Genomic DNA, 21,116 nt, shown 5'->3' on the forward strand with positions numbered 1-21,116 from the left:
AGACGGGGTGAGTAGCCAATAGCAAGAGGGGGGCAAAGTAACGAGAAGACTTTTGCGCCAATCGAAGAACACTTTGGTGGGGCCGGGTGAAAGGGAGGAGCCAAAGGTCACCGGCGAGTTCCCTCGCCGCTGTCCGTTGATCGACATGCCGGCTGGCCCAATAGGAGCGCGGGGGGTGGGCGTGGCCGGACGTGAGGTGGCGGGGAGGGGGCTGCCCCTTCCGGCGGGGCGGGGCGGGGCGGGGGGGGTGCTCGGTACGCGCAGGGCGGCCGGAGCAGCATGGCGGAAGACGAGAGCGATCAGGAGTCGGAGCGGCTCAGTGAGGAGCTGGAGGCGCTGGTGACGCCGGGCCTCCCGGCCGGGCTGCCGGCCCCTCCTCAACAGCCAGTATTACTGCCGCCGCTTCTGCCAGGTGAGTGCCGCCCCGCCCCCCCGGCCCGCTCCTCGCCCCTCCCCCCCGCGGGTGGGGGTGGGCCGCGGCGGGCTCGGGGGTCCCCCCGCTGTGGCTCGGGGGTTCCCCCGGTGCGGCGGGGAGGGGGCACGCCGCGGGGCCGAGGCCGCTACCCCTCAGCGCTCGTCGGGGCCGGGGTTCGGGCCGCTCCCCGGCGTCCTGGGGTCAGTGCCGGGGCAGGGCTCGGCGGGGTCAGTGGGGGAGGGGACCCGCTCCCCGGCTCTGGGGCGGGGCGGAGGAACGGCGGCGCTGGCTGCTAGGCGGCGGGGGGCTGCCGCCGGGTGCCGCCGGCCCGGCCTGGGGGGAGGGTGGAGGCCGGGACTGGCAGGGAGGCCTGTGTGGGGGAGGGGAGGGACGGCGCCTCCTGGAGCGGGGGTGGGGGCGGGCGAGGAGGAGTGGGGGGCGCTGCGGGCGTGTGGTCCCGCCGGTGCTGGTGGGCGCCGCCGCTCCGGGGCCGGCGGACCGGGACACGTGCGGTGCCGCCGGGGGCGGCGGTGCTGCGGGCAAAACAATTCCGGGTGGCTTTGCCTGGGCTGGGCAGCCGGGCGGGGGGGCCGGGGGGCGGGCGGGCCTCGGGATCAGCTCTCGTAGCGGTTGCTGAATTACACCAGGGTGGTGTGGTTTGTTGGGGGTTATTTATTTATTTTTTCCCCTTCGGAAAGCAGCGTTTCTTCATGCGGGCCCGGAATTCTCGTGCTCTTTGCAGCCCCTTTTATCTGTGCCTTGCAGAGGAAAGAGCACCAACAGGTTGCTTCCCAAGTTGCGTTCATTAGCAGGTGTTGATGAACCATTAGTTATGCCGGGTGGATTTCAGCCACTCTACTTGCTGTTTTCCGAGGCAGACTAGCGGTGTTTTGCATGCCATTACTTCATTTCATCGACTTCTTGGCTGCTTCCCTCGCCACGCCGATTGTTTTCTTCCATTTAAATAAACGTGTTTTCATGTTCTTATTTTGTTCATCCTGTTTTACTGTTCAATGAAATATTTCTTTGAAATATTATCTACTGTAATAAATGATACCAATCATCTCGGGTGGCATACTGTCAGTAAGTCCATAGGTTGCTTTTTGGGTTTATCGTTCCTTTTTATATTTTCTTCTGTTCAGCGATTTCTCTAAACTTAATATGTGTGAAAAAAATTGTGAAGCCAGTAAAAGAAGTGAATGTTTGGGGAATTATAGTGTAAACTACAGTTGTAAGAAATCATAATCATATTTGATAAAATTGGCATGTGGCTAAGATGTTTGCTTCTCCTGAACACAGAGCTTCATCTTAGATTTTTGTAGCTACGTTTACTGTGTGTTGAATTCATTGTGTTAAAGAGGAACTGTGGGCACGGTGATAGCTTCATAGCTAGGAGTTAGTAAGGAACAGACGAGGATGAGATCAGGGAAGGAATTTTCCTATAAAATAGTTGTATAACAGTTATTACTAGTAGAGTAACTAAGTCGTTTGACCTTGACTTCTCCTGCAGTTTCTTTTGTGTAGCAAGATTGCCAAGCCCTCTCCCCTACTTTGTTTTGCTTCGAGTTTATGAACTCTCCACATGGGCAGCCAATGTTCTGAGTATATAAAGGGCTCTGTTTCTTTTCTTTTAAGTTTTCTTTTTAATAATGCATAGTTTAAATAATCCCAATGAAAGTGAGTTAATATATTAACACTTTGTCTCCAGGGATATTTTTTTAAAAAAAAAATTGGCCTGGTGTGATCCACAGTCATGTGCTCACTCAAAATATAGTCTTCCATGTTTTGTTTAAACATGTTTTTTAGTAATGGATTCTTCTACTGATTTAATTATATAAATACAAGTTCTTAACTGGTGTAGTGTACTCGTATGAAAAGCTAGTAGCTGTGTGACAGTGGTGGTTTGACAACAAATGAAGTTGTGCATGCTCTACATTAGCGCATTTACCCTCACGAGACTGACAGCGGTGCAATTATACTGGTCTATATATACCTGTACATACAGACAGCTGACCGGGCCCTCAGCCTTTTTAATAAGTGATGAAGCATACTTAAATTTCTTCTTCAGAAAGTATCATGAAGCTTAGGTCACCTCTTTCTCATAACATGTGTTGTAAAAAAACCCCTCACCTAAATGACTTTATGAGAGTTTAGCTTCCCTTCCCGCCCCCCCCCCCCCCCCCCCCCCCCCCATTTTTAGTGCAACTCTTCCCTTCAGCTCTAGTTTTTCCAGAGCCTATTTCTTTGTACATTTCTATCCACATCTTCTGAACGTCGTGTTTGGCTGTTGTGCAGATCAAGCCTCTCCACCTCATTCCAGTCCACACTGGTAACACAATTTTGCTTGTCTTAATGGTTGTTTGGCATTTCTAAATGTCAGAGTTCACATCCTATGTTCCTGGTTTTGTGTCAAAAGTTGAACAGCAGTTGTAGAAATTGTTGCTTAGTGATAATACTGTGAGTCTGAACTACCCCAAAGAAACATTTTTATTTTCTGGATAACCGCCTATTGAAATAACATGGCTGTGCTTCAGTCATAGTGATGAAGCTTGGTGTCAGCTGAAAAGAATATCGTTTAGATTGCTTATAGTTATGCTGCTGTGTGAAGTGTACACACGTCCACATCCCTGTAAGGGCTACAGGAAAAATGAAGCAAAGTGTAAAGCCTTTTTGGTCTGTAGATAGAAGCACAAAGACCACTTCACTGGTTGTAAAGAGTAAGAGAGTAGCTTAGACCTTGAGAAGCAGTGGCATACGCATGTCTTTCATCCTTGAAATGTGTTAGGTAAAATGTTGCTGTAAACAGCCAGATTCAATGCTCTTGAGGCCTGGAGTATTTCAGCTGAACCTCTCAGACAGTAGATTAAGTAACAGTTACAAAAGGTGGATTAGCAGAGTGTTTTCCTTAAATATATCTGTAATCACAGTTTCATGTACAAGATGAGGTTGGAACGTGGAGTCTCTAAATTCGCATGTAGTTCCTGGGATCTGTTTTTGTGTTGTAGGTGTGCATGCTTATACAGAGTCATTACAGCCCGAATCTTCTAAGGCAAAGTGGAATAAAATTTATTCTTTTCTTAGATTGGTATTTAAGATTGATGACATGAGGGAAACAAAAATCAAGATTTCTGTGGTTGGGAATGAAAAGAGACAGTTGGAAGATAAGTGCCCAGCTTATGTATCTCATCAGCTGTTTCTATGTTACTTACTAAAAACTGCTGATCTGGCATTTCTTCTTATTTGTGAAGTTTGCCACGTATTGAAACCACTCAGACATTGGGAAAAGTGTCTACTGTTCTCAGCTTTGGCAAGCAAAAGAGCAAGGCGTCTAACTACTTCGTAGGTTTAAACCCATTTGAAAGGTGGTACCTAGCAGAAACCCCGTCAAGCCTAAACATTTGGAAGAGCTTCATGAGTTTCAACTTGTTACATGCAGGATTTGGAATTCTGTCATGAGATTCCTCAGGGACCGGAGCCATTGAGTGATTCCTATGTGAGTGAAATACAAATGATGGAGGGAGGAGAAATTAGCGTAGATGGTAACTTTTTGGTATGAGTGTGGGAGGGGGGGGAGAACTTTTCTAAGTAGAAGGTTGACTTTCCAAATTTACTTGATTTGGAAACAGACCTTGACAGTGAGCTGGAGAATGTAAGTAGTTTATACTTTGTTGCACTTGAAGTGGGTATACTTTTCTCAGCTAGCTTGAAATTGCATTTTCTCTTCAGAATCTTTTCTCATAACACTGAGTACTATCAAAATACTACAACTTACTCCCAGCACTTCTGTAGTTGTCCACATGGCTGCATAACTGTACAAGATGTTAATTTATGTTTTTCAGTACTGACAGAAACAAACACTCTGATCTAAAGTGCCAAGGTAATACTGTGAGGGGTGACCACTACTCGATCTACTCTTACTGTGGCATCAGCTTATGGCCTCCCAGTATGATTTAACTTCTTGAAATAAAGATTACCTAGTCTGCTTACATTAATCGGTGGTATCTTGAGTCACCGCCGGAAAAATAATTCTTGGGTTTATGAACCCTAAAGCCAAGAAGTAAAATAGAGTAACACACTAGAAAAGATAGTGATTTCTGGATTTATTTTAGTGGAGTTAAAAAGAAAAATACATGGATGTATGACTCAATTGTTGTCTGCCTTGCTTGGTGGGGATGAAGGTAGAAAAATATGCCAGTCTCTGAATGTTTGTGCTTCTGATTTTGGGATTGTTACGTTTTTGCACTTTTTGTAATATGCTTAAATTTGAAAGTACTTGCTTTTGACTCTTTACTTTGAACTTCAGGTCAATAGTTAAGCTGCGTTTACATTTAAAAAAAAACCACCAAAACCAAACAACCCAAACAAACTCAGAACACCAAAACGGAAAGCCCCACAAACAAACCTTTTGGTTATGCTAGACTTTTCTTTTATTACATTTTGGACCTTTGGGCTCTATATTTGATTTTCTTACACTGTTTTAAAGTTTAGCTCATATGACTACTAGCAGTGGAAAGTGATCTCTTAAATTTCTTTGAAGCTTATTTATTTCCTTCATTTTCTCTCTACCTTCAGAATCTGTAATTTTTAACCACCTGTTTTCTCTTGTAGCATTTGTGGTGTTCTAAGGGTTTTGTTTTGTGGTTTGGTTGGTTGTTTTTTTTTTTTTGTATCTTCCTGAATAAAGATGTTTATACCTGTTAGTTGCTCAAATTTTGGGAGCCTGGTTGGAAGTCACTCTTGACTTACTTGGCTGACATTGGTTTTAAATGTGTGAAGACTTGCAAAGGGCCAGCTATGCTTTACAGTAACTAAATTTACCTGTGTATCAAAGAATGCCATAACTACCTGAAAAGTTTTAAATTTAAAATTCTACCTGTCATTGTGTCCTCTATTTAATGGGACTTTTTTCCATGCATGGCTGGTAAAAACAAGCATATTCAATTTGCTAGACAGCAGTTTAGTATTGTGCTGTTTCAGATTCAAATGAAGTTCAGGTTTGAAAGGAAATCCTTACAAATTAGCTGTGGCAAGCACCAGGTCCTTTTTACTCCCAAACTGAAAACAAAAGTTGTGAGGGTTAGGTTCTGTGGAGGATTACCTGTCTGCAAAGAAAGGGTGGCCTGGATTAGGTAGGTGGTGGTACTCTTTCCTTTGACACTTGATGGGAAGCCTGATAAGCCACTATCATGCAAGAGGAGGTTGTGGTATTTGTGGAGCGCTTGGCTGGTTTTGGTCAGCCTCTTGGAGAATTCACTATAGTAGTGGATTTGCAGCCTCATTATCGGCAGATAGGTGCTTTGAAGGAGACAGTCTTCAGTGTTCTTGTTTTGTCATTAACATTATGAAGTCTTTTCTTATTCACATACTCGTTTCTCCCTTCATACCAGCTTCTCAGGTTTTGTGCCTGCTGTTCTTTAGCTTTGCCCTGAGAAATTGTGTCCATCTTTTAAAAAAAGTGGGAATAAGGAGTTACTATAAAAGTTACACAAATGTACAAATGCATTTTGGAACTTTTTTGTTTCACGCTTTCAAGCTTCTTAGGGTTGCTACTTCTCCAGTTTTTAATGCCTTGTCTCAAAGTCTGGCTTTTTTTATGAAAATAAGCTTTCCCTTTTGCTTGGCAAAATACATCAAGATTGTAATGTACAAAGGAGTTGCAGATTGAATGATGCTTCTGTAGCAAAGTTTGATAGCCTTGCTACACGGGCTTTTTCAAGTTAGAGAAAACACACTTCTTGCAGTAGGTAATACAAAAATAAAGTTGTGTCCTTTTGGGTAGTAGTTGTTCAGATGAGGGAAGGAATTGTAATTTTTATATGAAAAGCATTTAAAGTTTTTTACTAAAATTTCTGATGTTGTGGACGTAGGTATTAATGTGTGAATTCACAAGGTTGTCAGTTCTCTTCCATATATGATTTAAACAATTCTTTAAATTAGTTGACAGAGAGGCGCTAATCAAAAGATGAGGAGAAATATTACTGCTTTTCAATGTAAATTTTTATCTTTCAGTCATAAAATCTTACACGGGGACATTCATTACAGTGCTGCAAGTAGCCCAAATGGCTTTTGTAGAATTAATATATACTTTTCACTTTTGTACAAGTGACAGACTGTAAATATGTATGGAAATTGGCTGTCTGGGTAGCTAAATGTAATGGGTGTATGGAACCTCGGCTTAGATATTATTTCTGCCTGGAGCAGGCTGATGAAGTGGATGAGATTTTGGCGATTGGGGGGGGGGGGGGGGGAAGCATTTAGCTTTAAGGGGTAGAGCTTTGGCAGAAACTTGTCTTGTAGGATGTGTCATGCTGTTGCTGGGTGATGTTTTTCTCTTTTGCCAGAAGTGTGATTATGTTTGGTTACTCCTTATGTAATATTCACATGTGAATTGCAGTAAAGCCTTTGCTTACTTTTAAAATTTTTTTTAATTACACTATATAAAAACATTTAAAACATTACTTAATAGATACAAGTTTAATGTTATTTTGTAGGACTTCTCTCTGTTTGGGTAATGCAATCCTTTCTTGTGAAAGAGCACAGCTTGTTTATATGCAGAAACAGATGAAAATGCTCATCATTCACTAAATAGGTTAAAAAGACAATAAAAAAAGGAGTGATTATTTCTTTGATGTTTCCAAGTACAGTAAAAATTAGTGGTACTCAAGTTCGGTTCTAGAACTGAACTTTGGTATCCAAGCAGTTCTCTCTGGTACTTCTGCTAAACAGACAACCATGTTAGGTGTTGCTTTTAATTATGGTTTCTAGTTTTCAGGAGAGTTTTTTCTTTTTTTTTTTTTTTTTTGAGCTTGGCATTTAAAATCCTTTTTGGTTCGTTCTGTTCTGTGACAATTGCTGTACTTGCCAAACTAGCTTTCTGTTTCTGAAAACTATAAACAGAAGTACTCACAGAATGGTTGTGGTTTTAATCGTGTGGTGATTTCCTTTACTGTTACATCTCACAAAATGTTATGGAAGTAACTTCATTTAAAATCTTAATTGTGGCAAAACTTTTAAATTGGTGGGGTTTGTTTCTTTTTGCTTTCTTGTTTTGTTGTGGGGAGGGACAGGAAAAGCTGTAGCAACTTCAGGCCTAGCCACTGCATAAAACATGTGTTTCTTGTGTCCTGCATATTTGCAATGCTGTTTTTCTTAAGTGTTTGGAATATTGTCAAATCACTTTAGATACTTATATTTAATCCCTTAAAATATATGTGTGGATTTCAGTCTGCACTGAATGAGGAAGGGGAGACAAAAGGCCCCACAGTCTCTTTCTTCATGGATGGTAGTAATTTAAAAGGTAAAGACAGATGGGGGAATGGTGGGTGGTGTGTCTTTATATGAAAATTGCACCCGAACAGAATTATTGACAGGAGGTTTTGCAGAAAGTCAAGTAAAAATGTCGCCTCCCTTCTGGTTTTCTGTCAAAGTGGCCTGTCCCTTGTCCAATACAAGTGCAATGTTATGTGCTTCTTGCTTGGCTGACTTCATTATATTGAAATTTGTGTGTGTGTTTAAAAATGTGCTAATAAACATTAAGTTTACATGAAGCATTTAGGTTTTTTGTTTGGTTTGGGGATTCTTTTTAGTATAAACCTTTACCTATGTTCTGGTTTACAATCCTGTTTCAAAGCCTGGCATATTAAGTATTTCGGACAAAAAGTGTTAGTTTCTATTGTAGGAAAAGCTATTCAATGAGATCACTTAAAAACAGCAAGTGAAATATACATAGAATTGTAAAAACAAACATATGTTACACCCCACCCCCACTCACCCATATGAAATGTGTGTAGAGTGTGGTTTGGGATTTATTTTGTACTTAGTTGTGCTCCCCCTCTCCCCATCTTTTACTGTTAATTGTTGCAAATCTGCTGAGGGTTGACCAGTTTTAGCGGGTTTTGGTTTGGGGTTCCCCCCCCCCCCCCCCCCCCCCCCCCTTTCACCCTGGGACTGATGAATGTGTGGTTTCGGGTATCCATACTCGGGGGGGGGGGGGGGGGGGCGTGGAAAGTATGCTGTTCATATTCTTTGTGACCATATTGGGGTGGGGAGGTTTGCTCGTTGCATTACAGTTTGGTTGCCGTGAATCTTTGGTGAATGCGTTGGAGTTGCAAACAACTGCCTAACTGAGACAGTGTGGCTGGTGTGGGGTCTTGCTTTCTGTGCATCTCTGGTACTTCTGTGGCAGGCCAGTTCAAAGAGTTGATGCAGACAGTGACTGATGGTTTTTTTGGGAGAGGAGGCTGTTCTCTGCCAGTTAGTTCCTAAACTAGCTTTCTTTGGGTTCAGATGAGTGCAGTAGGTGCGCCAAGGGTAACTAGTAGGACTCTATAGGCCTTTGTGAAGTGTGGGCAGTAGGACTGCACCTTTCAGAGGCTGCAGTGTCTATTAATGTCAGCATGAGCCCTTGTTGTGTTGCTTTTGAATGCTGACTATTTGCAGAAGTGGCACACTGACATTGGGTCCAGAATCTTATCAGAAGTTCATATATGTCTAACCAAAGAGGGAGACAAGCAAATACAGCAACTTTCCCCTCTGACTGTTTTCAGTTCAGCTAATTTACTGTAGTTAGTAACTTTTGGTGGATGTCTTTTTCAGCTCCTGCAGTCTGTTTCAACTCATGTAGCCATTCAGCATCCAGAGCATCCCTTTAGTAAGGAGCTCCACAGCTTAAATGCACCCTGTGTGAAGAACTACCTCCTACAACTTATTTTGATCCTGCTTGCCAACTTTGTTTGGTGTCCCCCCTGCACTTGTCATTTCTTTCTGTGCAACTAACTAGGACGCTTCAGGTTGTATCCTCTACTTTGCATTTCTTGCCTTGCTTGCCCTTCTTTAAAGCTTGCTTTTTTTTTTTTTTCCCCCCCAGGCCTTCTGTATTGTCTTTTGAGAGAGGAATTTGTAGGCAGCACACCAGGCATGCAGTTTTATAGATGTGGGGATGTGCTATGTGTTTGAGCAGTTAATGCTCTGCTTTGTTTTGTCTTATTAGTCGCCTAATACTTGACTTGCTTTCTTGGCCATTGAAATGAGCTTTAAGGTGATTTTTCATTAAAACATCTGTCATAATAACAGTCTTTCTCTTGTGTGGCAATTGTCAGTTTGAAGGCCATCATGTTAATGTCACGTTTAGATTGTTTTGTTCCCCAAGTACCACTGCACTTGGCTCTGCTGAATTCCGTTGTGCACTGTCACAAGCTCTTTGCAATTAACACTTTACGCTAGCAAAAAAAACCCCACCAGTATCATCACAATATGTTGTCTCGTTGCTTGAAATAGTTCATGAACATATCTGTGTTGTGCCTTTCAGGTCAAAGTGTTGTGAAACACAGTGGTGGGAACTGATATTTTATTTCTACCTTTGTTTGATCATTTGGACGCTAAAAGCACTTAAGGACGTTTGTTCTCTCTGTCTACTTTGGTTCTGATAAGGCTTTTGTGTTTTCCTATACAAGGGACCTTGTCTTTCGGAGAACTTGCAATAGATGTGTGTGGCAGTACTATTTTATAAAGTGTTTATTCTTCCTTTTAGGAGGAAGAGTATTTTACCTACAAGTCTGCTAATTTTCTTCCAGTTGACCTAGATACTTGCTGTGTTAAGCTAACAGATTTTTCAAACAGGAGTTACTAGAATAAATTTGGTGGAAAGTCAAAATTACTTACAAAATATAAATCAGTCTTTGCTCTTGTTAGTGAGGAGAAAGTTACTGGTCCCGTTTTCAGTAACTGTTTTGCTTTGGAGCAGCTACAATCAAAATGTCAGAAATGGGACAGTGGCCTGTTCATGTTGCAGAGCCTTAAACAAAGTTAGGCATGCAGCTTTGGAACTAAAAATGTAGGCCACTTAAGCTGATTTATAAACCCTTTATTTAGTTCACGGGGAGTGAGACAATTCTAAATGGGATTCACAGACTTTTGAGTTAAAAAGAAATCCTGAAGAAGGACATATGTCTGATTTTTGGTTTAGTCTGTGCTGTGTGGGCCAGCCTGGCTCTTGAGATAGGTGGCCGGGTGTAACTAGAACTGGTGCTTCACAGCTTTCTTGAAGCCAGTTACTTGCTTCTTCCATGTGCTGTGGAGTGTTTTACAACATGGCTGGTGGCATGGTGTTTCCCCACGTGCTTCTCACCTTCTCAGATGTAGATCTCAGTTAGGTTTGCTCAGCTGGAGAAGAATGCCCTAGGCCCTGAAGCGTAACTGGTCCACTCTTCTGCTTATATTGAAGCTGTGCCATTATGATGAAGAAAATAAGGCAAGAGTAGGTGAGTAAAGGGACACAATGAGATAAGCTATGTGCCAGAGCAAGGAAAAAATACAGTTTTCAGTCTCTGCTTGCAGTACTGCATGAGTCACATCTTAGCTGTTGATTAAAGGAGGAGATGACCCAAAGCCCTTGGCCTTTTGCTTGCTGGGGGACTGCGGCGTAGCTAGTCTGTCAGAATTGGTGGGTGCCTTTACAAACATCTGTTTTATGGCTGTGCTGCGTGCTGAACTCAGTGCTCCATGTTTTATTCGTGGAGTGCTCCAAACACACTGGGCCCTTCCGAGGACTTCAGTCTAAGGAGACCTGTGTAGAAATATCAGATGATGCTGGCTTATGAGCCTCCCAATGTGGTCATAGGCAGTGCCAGAAATTTCCATTTTTTAATACAAACAAGATTTGACTAGATGACTAGGCAAGGATTTTTCTCCATTAAAACCTATTTTTCACCTTCGTGTTTCTCCATAAATAGAGTTGCAGTCCCATAACTGTAGATCAGGGCATAATTGCCTTAGTTCCATCATAATGGATAAAAAGGGCCGAATTTACTTGTTTGATCAGGTAAGAAAGTGTGACTGGTATGTTTGTGCCTTTCTCTGCTGACATAAAGGCTAGAAGAATGCAGGCTGGTCATTCCCCTCTTTGAAAGTTTTAGGATGTAAAGTCTGGATATTGTTGTAGACTCTATAATTTGTGTCCTTTTGCAAAATTAAAAACTTGCGTTTAAGTGCAGTGTGTAATATCTAATGTGAAACTGTGTAAGAAAAAAAAGTATTTCCTGCTTTACCCTCTGAAAAGAAGAGTTGAAGGTCCTTTGTGGTATATCTTTTATAATGCAGGTCATAAAGCTTCTGTTTATTTTTTTCAGTTTGATAGTGCAAACTGGTCAGGTTTTTTTGGTTGCAAACCCTACTTCTGAGGGAGAAGGAGGGGAGATAAGGCAGGTACAGTATTAACTACTTATTATTTCTGACTAAAGAGAATGTTTTCTGTTGTAATATATATTTCAATGTTTTTGTCATTAGGTTGTTGAAGACTATGCTGGAAGATGGCAGGTTCCTTTGCCTCAGCTTCAGGTGCTTCAGACAGCACTCTGTTGTTTCACGTCTGCCTGTGTATCATTCCCAGCTGAATGTGAGCACGTACAATACGTTTTGAGTAGCCTAGCTTTGTAAGTACATCTTAAATTTTTTTATTATGAGATAGACCGTGTCGCTTTTATAATGGTGATAGGGTCTCAGAGATTCTCAGAGTTTCTAAGAGTGGTTTTATCAGGTGATGTAGATATGCGGAACCAAGAATCGCTGACTGAGGATACAAACCCTAGAATGTAGTTTACTCTTTTTATGTCCTTGTTAAATATTCGAGTTGGGTATTACAGTGTTGTGTCATACAGGTTTTCTGGCAGAATTAATAATCTAAAGAAATAAGTGATCACTATACAGACTTCTTGGAAAATCTTATTGTAGAGCATTCGAAGACCAGCCTTTGACAGCACATAATTGTAAATAACTTGTCTAAAGTTTTTACTGTTCTATCACTGGTGATGTAATATGCTAAGTATTAAGATAAATTTCTTCTAGTGTTTAAGAAATGAGTCTGGTTTAAAATGGCTTTTTATGTTTGAGTCATCAAAATGCTTGTGGGAATGACCTGTTATACAGTTAATCGACCAAACGTCATATTCAACTTCAAGAACTGCAGAATGTTGGGTCATAAATCTCGCTATAATACCAATTTTCTTGATGCATTGGTCGTTTTCCCCATGTGAAGGCTGAAAGTGTCAGGGTAATGATCAGTATATAAAAGTCCTATTTTTTTTTTCTCGTTCTAAAAACCTACTTTTCAGGCTTCAAAACCTCGATGTTGAATGGAAGCAAAAGAAAAATAATCTTTTCAGCGAATTAGATACATTAACAGAGATGCAGTGTACCTGATCTTCTCTCAATAGGTGGGGACAAAACCCCTAAAATCTAGCTTTATTGAGGGTTTGGTTTGAGTAAGTTGGACTTACTTGTCCAGCTGTTTAAACTGCTTTCTTGTTGTGTGGCGCTTTCCGATACAGCTCAGGATCTCAGTCCAGAATTTTGTGTGGAAACGTCTCACTTCTGCCCCATCTAGTCATCAGCAGTGAATTCTGTCCTGGTCTTCCTCTTTCAGTTGACTTGGTCAGGAGGATTGGGTTGCTTATCCTTTCAGCTGTTCTTGAGCTATTAGTACTAATTACGTAGGGGGCAAGGCCTTATTCTGTACACTTGCAGAGTGTATGCTATCTTGAAGTGTTGGTGAGATTTCACCAAAGAGATGTAACTCTGTGTGTGTGTTTGAAACATGTTTGAGACATGGGACTCTCTACAGACTCACTAGAACACAGTTTTTAAAACTGTAATGCTCAGGTATTGGAGAATGACTAGCAGTTGCATCAAAACATGGTGACTCAACTCATAAACTTCAAACCACATTTTTATATACTTTTAAATATCAAAGCTTGGGTGCAATAAAGGTAGAAATTCACATGTTTGTTGTTTGTAGCATAGTTACTTCCTGATAGTCTAGAAGTGAATTGGTCACTGGTTTCCTGTCACCCTTGTCTGTCTTGGGTTTTGGAGCTGGATTTACTTGCTTCTTCCATTCTAGAATGCCAGCTTACTTTTTTCTTCTGACTCTGCTCGACTGGCATAGTTTTGCATGTGATACCATAAAGGGGGCCTGGGGCTTTGTAGTTGCAGTTACCTGGGAAACATCGCTCGAATCTCTTTTGAAAATTCAGTGTACATACTAGTTCTTGGAGAGCAAAAATCTGCCTGTATTGTCATACTTGAGTGAGATTTCCTTGGTAACCGGACAATAAACTACCGGCCGTGCTGTTCAGCACAAATGAAGCAGCACTGTATTGCCTTTAATATCAGGGGGGTTAATAATCGTGCCAGCATTCTAGTGTTCTTAGGCAATCTTCTGATGCCAGTAATATCAAGGTAGTGATGTGATAAATTTGGAAGCACCGTTATTATAAACAAATTGCAATGCTCTTTTTTAAGGTAACTGGGCCAAGCTGGAATTTAACTGAATGGAGACCAGTGATGAGGAAATAGAAATATTTGGATAGCTTCCTTTATTAGTCTGATAAGAGTGTGGAGCAGGTGCATTGATAGGGAAGAAAACTGTTTACACTGGTTCACTATTACTTTCCAGATTTATTTTTTTTCAAGATCCTATTCTCTTAAAATCAGTCAAAACAAATAGCAAATGATGCATGTATCCATTTTTATAACTATTTTTGTCTTATTTAAGTTCCGGTTTGGCTGCTTTCTAGATCACGACATGACTCATGTCTGACCTTTCCTGAGAGTCAAGTATGCTGCAAAATTTTGTTACACCAACATGAAATGAGATAATGGTTTTCAGAACGAAGTGCTTATTTGGGTACTAGTTATTTTTTCATTCCATATCTGAGTTGAGATTGAAGGACCTAATCTGGAGAAAAATTCTGTCATTGAATGTAATGATTGTGTATCTTAAATTTTCTAGGTCTCTTTGGCATAGCTTGTCACTGGCTGGGGAAAAAAACTACTGCAGCATAATCTAAGGACAACATAATTTTATGATACTTTTGCATTATTCCCACACATAACTTCATTTTGTTTGTGTGAATATTAAGATCTTTTAATGCACAGTATTTCTGAAAATGTTGAGAGGAAAAATTACCTTAAGTCTGCTCTTTTAACTTCTTTTGAATTAGCTTTATTAAAAATGAAAGGTTTTGTAGGAATACTTCAGGCATTAACTTCAAATATATTGAAGTTTGACTTTAAATTTGGCAATAACTGCAGTAAACGTAATTGTTCTACAAAAGAGTTCCTTGTTCATCTGTTCATGAAAATCTTCCTTTTTTTTTTTTTTTAAGAACAGTCACAATAAAAGACTAAGTGGTATAGTCAGGAAAGAAATTGCCATTAGTGAGATCTTGATTTAAAATCCTGTAGGTTGGAAGGGTGCTGGAACCTCTTTCAGGGGTCATCTTCTGCCTTCTCTCTCTTTGCCACCTTATTCTCCCTGTTCATTGGGAAAAAAATGTCTGGAATAATCTTAAAGAAAATTATTTCTATTTTCTTCTGTTACGAGACCAAAGCCTTTGCTGTTCAGTCCTGCTTCTAAAATGCCCTAGATAAGAGTTGTTATGTTAGTGCAGTACTTGGCAGTTACCTTTTCAAAAAAGAAATTAAATTTCTCTGAATCTTAAGGCAGAGCAATAGCAGATGCGCTGGAGCTGTTTGCAAATCCATAGGATCCAACTGTGTAGTTTTTTGATTAAATTGCCTGAATGACAAGTATTATCTGGAAGTATGCTTCTGTCAATGAAGCCTTAAATAGACCCATCCTTTCTGATTCTGCTACCATGATTGTTTGTCTCAGTCACTTTATTAAAAATAAATAAAATGCTGGACAAGTATTTTAAGAGGATGGAAAACACGGAGGCCACAGGTCAGTTTGAATCTAGATTGTTGTTGAAAGGATCAGTCCTGCCTTCTCCCTTATCTGCCACCTTTTTTGAGGTAACACTTGTGAATTTGTGTTGCTGCGTATAGGTCTGATTTGCTTAAAAACTTGGTGGTGATGAAATTGAAATTTTATCAATTTTTTTGCATGCCACACAGAAGGTGGATGTAGTGCCGTTTGTGTATTTGTGCAGAAGCTCTCCCTTTGAAAATAATCTTCAAAAGCTTTTTTTAAAAGTATTTAACAGCAGAAGGCTTCTATTTGGAAATACGAAATCAATAACACCTTTAAACCTGCATCTTTGTAGAGAGACTTAAGTGGGCGTTACAGCAAAACAGGCAGAAATGGAATAAAATGTATTAGTAGAAAATGCTTATACATGAAAATATTAATCTTTGGGAATCTGCATTCATGTGAAGTTACTATTCCTTGAATGTAACTCCTTATACACTGTGCATACCATAGTAATTTTACAGTTGTCCTCTTTCTTCCTCAAAATTGCTGCATATCTGACAAATGCTTTGGCTTTTGAGGAAGGTTCACTTTGTAGTTGTGAATGTGGAACAGCACTATGGAGGATATAAGAAATCTTGGGGGAGATGATGAGGCAGGTACTGTGAGTCTGAATGTCCCAAACTTATGAAGAAGGTACAGCAGAAGGGATTTGAAATTGTGCTTAAGTATCAACTGTTTTATTGCTGATTTGGTCTTGTTGGCTGTATTTGTGTTTGCAACTTGATGCCAGATGAAAGAAGCATGATGTGTGTCTGCGTGATGCGCGGGGAAATCTAACTGCCAAAATCCAGCACAAAATACCAGACTAACAAAATTTTTGTAATAGAGGTGCATTTAGATAGCATGGATGTTAACCAAACTTTTTAGAGTGAGTGGCGTGGGTCTAGAACTTAGGAAAGTCCTGATTTTGGTTTTAGCACTGTGAAAACTAATAGACTTATGGTAGTTTCATTTTTTGAATGAACATTTTTAGTTTGACTTGTCACTACTTCTGTTTTTTAGGAGTTTTTTTGAATTGCTGCTGTTCTTTGGAAAGGATGAATTCTATGAAGATCCTTTGAAAGATATTTTAGGTTCAATCCAGGTAGTGTTGCCTGCTTTCATATAAAACTTTAATATATTTTTTAGTATATGTAATGACAGTTTTTGTGGATGTGTAGCCTGGGGAAAACATGCCATTATAGTGGAAGAAGTTAACTGCTTTACTTACATTTATACCCTCCTCCACCCCCAAAAAAAGGTGGTGGGGGAGGATATTTGAAGGGGAAGCCATCAATTCTTAGATTTATCATCACTATTGCTATTTGAATCTACCTTTACTAAGTAAACTGAACTTGCCTTTGTTTGTAATACCAGTCTTGTCAAAGACTTGGTTTGTGCATTTCCCATATAGAAGAGGGAAGCTCTGCTTGTTTATATCTACTTAGAGCTTAATGTCATCCAGTGTTGTGTAGCAGTTCGTGACAAGAAACCTCAAGTTTCCCTCTGCGAAGTTAAACAGTAAATTTAAAATTTAAGCTCTGTCTCAGTGAGCTCCTCACATCAGCATAAACCTGCGTTGTTTAAAACTCATACTCTTGGCAAGACAATTTGTATGGCTATATACAGCTGTATAAGATAAATGATGCTGGATTTAAAAACTTGCCTTTTTTTGCCTGATAAGTTTTTTTTGGTTTATTTTGGTGGTTTGTTTTTTTTTGTGGCTTTTTTTCCCCTGAACTGAGATTGAAACTTGGCGTTCACTGCACGGGAACACAAACGCTTGTGCCACCATAAGAGGAAACTGTTACAGGGAAAGAAAGGATGAAAACCAGAGTTGTTTCTTCTGTTAATATTGATCATGGAACTGCAGTTTGAGAAATAGCAATCCCTTTGCCATTTTTATGTTGATACCCATCTGTTACTGCTGCTACAAATTAAATGTCAACACTGCTTACCTTAAATATGAAACCAGCAGCCATTAGGTGCTTGATTAGAATTGGTAGAAGAATGGGGTCAAGGAGTGGCTTAGGAGCCTCAGGAATGGGTAGGGTCTCTTGCATAAGAGTCTTTGAACATTTTGGCAGTCCTACAGTAAGTGTTTTTCAAAAACACTCTATGAACAATAAAGACTGTAGGAAAAAGTGTGATTTTGTATTGCAGTTCTCAATTGCTTTGACTTTTAAACAATGAATATGTTAAAATATATCTTTACCCAGTTTTCTAGATGGATTTCTGAATCAGCTGTGTAATCAAACTGGTAGCGAAAACCATTCTTTCAGTTACTTAACCATTCTTTACCATCAAACATACTCATCTGAATATAAAAGAAAAAAATTGAACCTAAAAGAACTTAGAGCAAAAAAGCGTATGTTAAGAAGTTAATTGTATATGCATAGACCATTCTTCAGCTGCATTTTTTTTATTTCAAAATTAGATACCTTTTCCTCGTGATTAAAATTCTACTGTTGATTAACCTTAATGTCTACACAAGGCATGGGGCAGGGGTGAGCTTGGCATATGTGAAAATTATGGGTGGCTAAAGCATTCCAGATTATTTTAAACAAGTGTAACTTATATAGAGATTCGGAGAAAAATGGTTGCTTGAGGACTGGTGACTCACATGGCTTAATTCAGCTTTTCCCTTATGGAATTCAGACACCATCACTGAAATCCAGCATCAACATGTCTAAATCTGTGCAGACTGGTGCAAGGCGAAGATTTCTCCCAAAGCGTATCCCCAGTAGTATCTATAATTTAAGGAAAGATGGTTTTGCATCGTTATGCAAATGGCAGGCTCTTGCTGCATGCCTTTAGAAGACGTGAGCATCCTGGCTTCCACAGTTCTGTATTACTGTTTTTAGAGAATATTAGATGTTGCTTTAGGGCTCTGTGTAGGCCTGGGCAATAGAAGACTAGCTTGAATTGTTGTCTGAGGTGGTACTTAAATGTGCATGGGTTTTCTTGGTTCATATCTTTCAGGTGGCCCAACTTTATTTTTAGACAACATTGTTTTCTTCTTCCTAATTGTTTTTCTTTTTATGTGTAGGAATGTCAGAATCTTCTAAATAGATACAGGAATTTGAACCTGGAACTAGTGACTCGAATCATCCGAGATGGTGGACCATGGGAGGATCCAGTATTACAAGCAATTCTTAAAGCAAAACCTGTGTCACAGGAATTAGGTACTTACATTTACCACGTTAATTTTTTTAGTGTACTGAAAAATGTGTTTAATGCTTTTTTGATATGAGGGTCAAGTGTTGTCAGCTGGCATTGCACACAATTTAACTATTTTTCTGTAGTGAAATGTACTGGTTCCTTTTTTTTTTATTTGAAAGAAAACTACACCTTTTTGCTGGTAATATAAGTCTACTTTTATAGTGCAGAGATCAGATTGAGGAGGCTACTGAGCAAGTCACTTGTAAAAGGAATTGACCAAAACTAGGTGTTCAGTCCTTGAAAAAGCATGGAGAGTGACTTGACTTCAGTGAGACAACTGGAATAATACGATCAGGGGAGGACCTGATGTATCTGTCTCATGGTACTCTGACTCATTTTCTTTTAAATTGTAAATACTTGAGCTTGTGGCTTTTCTTGGTTCTGTTCAGAATGGTGCCTGTGACTACACCTGATAGCTGCTTTCTGTTTAGGTAATTCCTAGAGTTGGGAGGAGGAGAAAGATACAGCACGTGGAAACAAATTACTAGAATGTTAATGAAAGTCCATAAGGAGCAATATTGCCAATCTAGAGTAAAGTCTTCTACTAACATCTTAAGCAACGTATTTGCTAGCAGTGTTCACAGAGGACCTCTTAAAAGTTGTTTCTATTTGATAGTGGTAGAAAATACTAGTTCTTCTCCAGTTATTGTGGCATAATGCATGGTTCAAATTCATTACTGTCTTTATGACGAGATGCTCATTCTGTAGAGGAAGAGGACTATAAAGTCTGAACAGCTCAGTGAGCTGCCTCCTTAACCAGAGAAAGTATTCTGATAGCAAATTAATGGGATTAAGTGGGTAGTCTTTGCTGGGTTTTGTCTCTTGTGAAGCAATTACTTGAGCAACATGGTTTACCCATGATTTTTATTATATCTGATAAACTTCTAGTCAAACAGAAAAAGAAAAATGAAAATGGAGATTATCCTGGTTTTTTTCTGCAATGCATGAAGAACTCTAAAAGTCTTGGTGGTTAAGATTTGAGGTCAGGTCTCAATCTCCATCTCTCCAGCAAAGAATAGTTTAGTCCTTTGCTTTAGTAATTCCCTTTGATCATCATGAAGCCTCTATGTTAGGTAATGGTTTGAGGATTTTTACTTGGTATTAACCTGGCAGAGTAGGAAAGAGATTGCCTGTTGTCACTAGATGATGCTTCTGTTTCCTGTTGTTGCAGGCCACATCTCCTTGCCCTCTGCTGAGGTATCTTTCATCCTTTTATCTTCTGATATCCCCACACAACCCCTTGGCATATCTCATCTGTGATGACAAACATTTTATTTTACATAATATCTTTTGGAAGCTCTTTCTTTCTTGTCTCACTTCCTCTAAATTCTGACTCTTCTGAAGTCTTAACGTGAAACTTCCTGTGCTGCTTTATAGGCTAGCAGTATTTGGTGTACGTTTTGAAACTTGGCCATATAGTTCCCTCGGGAATCACTATTTTAAATGAGGAAAACTGCCTATTACTGCTGAATCACCAACCATTACTTGCAAAAGTCAGTTTGATAAATATGTGCTGTGTGAACTACATAATCCTGTCTTGGATTCGTTAATTACACGGAGAAGCTTAGGCCAAGACAAACCTCTCTGTGTCTGTCTTTACTTGAATGGTAGTGTACTCTGAGATGTTGCATTCTGTTTTGAGATGGCTGGAAAGGGAGGCGGTCTTTGGCTGTAAAGAAAAATAGCAGGTTTGAAACAGGAGCAATAAACTTCGAATAGATTAGGGAGAATAAGGCAGCCCGCTGTGAACATCTAGAAGAGGATATTGTAGGCAGAGGTACACTCAGATGTAAGCAGCTAATTAGTTTCTAAGCTGATGTTTGGCATCTATTGCTGTAAAGCAAAGCCCCACACACGCTGCCTGGACAAGAATAGATGTTTTCCCCAAGCTGTTTTTAATGTACTATGACTTGGCTAAATGTTACTATACTTAGCAGTTGTCTTGAGGGGTTAGAAGAGCTATAAATGCTGCCTTGGGTAGAGGGCATTCCACTACAGGGAGGGAGCACAGTCCTGCCAGTGGTGTAACTGGAACTTGCAGTCTGTTTAAAAACATATTGGAGGGCGTAGGAGATCCCCATCCCTGGGAGACCGGTGCTGTCAGAGGTGGGATTCTCATTTACGGAGCAGAGGGGCATTCTGACCTAAGAGTTCCACACGCAGGTAGAAAGTGGGAATGATCTAACAACCTGGATTGTGGCCTGCTGTGTTCCCTCGTTGGAGGGAAAAGGGTACTACAGCCAGTTGTTAGATGTGCAGCATTTCTGGCCTGATTTGTCCATGTGAATATTTAGTCATCTGTTGGGTAATGTTTGCATGTGAAACGGATGATGGGGCTTGTTGTCTTGAAGTATGCTAATTCAAAAAAGGAGAGGCCCTTGGCTTTAAGGATTTTTTCTGTACAATCACTTTTTCTTGCAGTTAATGACTGCTGTTAGACACTGGCTTTTCTTTAAGCCAACTTCTCTACTTTTGTACTTTGAAGTGCTAATGGTTAGGGGGAATGAGATTTTCTCTGTATGGTGGACCTTATGGTAAATCTATTAACAAATCTTATCTAAAACCTTGTATCACCTTGAATATTATTCCTTAAGTGTTCATTAGCATGTAATACCATTAGCTTGCCAAAAAATAAAGGTGCTGGAGAAATCCTGTTCCTGAGCATAAAGAGTGTGTTTCAAACCAAGCGTTGGGGTTTTTTTATTTTTTTAAAAAAAGAAAGGTTTAACT

At 40.2% G+C, this 21,116-nt stretch overlaps 1 protein-coding gene across 3 annotated transcripts in view; it reads left to right on the forward strand.

Moving 5' to 3' along the window:
• The first annotated feature begins 247 nt into the window (after nucleotides 1-247).
• Nucleotides 248-21,116, forward strand: part of ZNF654 (zinc finger protein 654) — a 36,011-nt gene continuing 15,142 nt past the window's right edge. Inside the window, exons 1-4 of one of the 3 annotated variants that reach the window (XM_055801666.1) lie at nucleotides 248-412; nucleotides 11,699-11,844; nucleotides 16,188-16,269; nucleotides 18,214-18,349. The gene's annotated coding sequence lies outside the window, so the exon portion shown is untranslated. Of the gene's footprint in view, nucleotides 413-11,698; nucleotides 11,845-16,187; nucleotides 16,270-18,213; nucleotides 18,350-21,116 lie in introns of those variants that run through there. The other 2 variants (XM_055801667.1, XM_005239048.4) reach the window with 2 other exon arrangements.

The sequence above is a fragment of the Falco peregrinus genome, chromosome 4 (assembly GCF_023634155.1).
Source record: "Falco peregrinus isolate bFalPer1 chromosome 4, bFalPer1.pri, whole genome shotgun sequence".
In the NCBI taxonomy this organism is placed as follows: domain Eukaryota; kingdom Metazoa; phylum Chordata; class Aves; order Falconiformes; family Falconidae; genus Falco; species Falco peregrinus.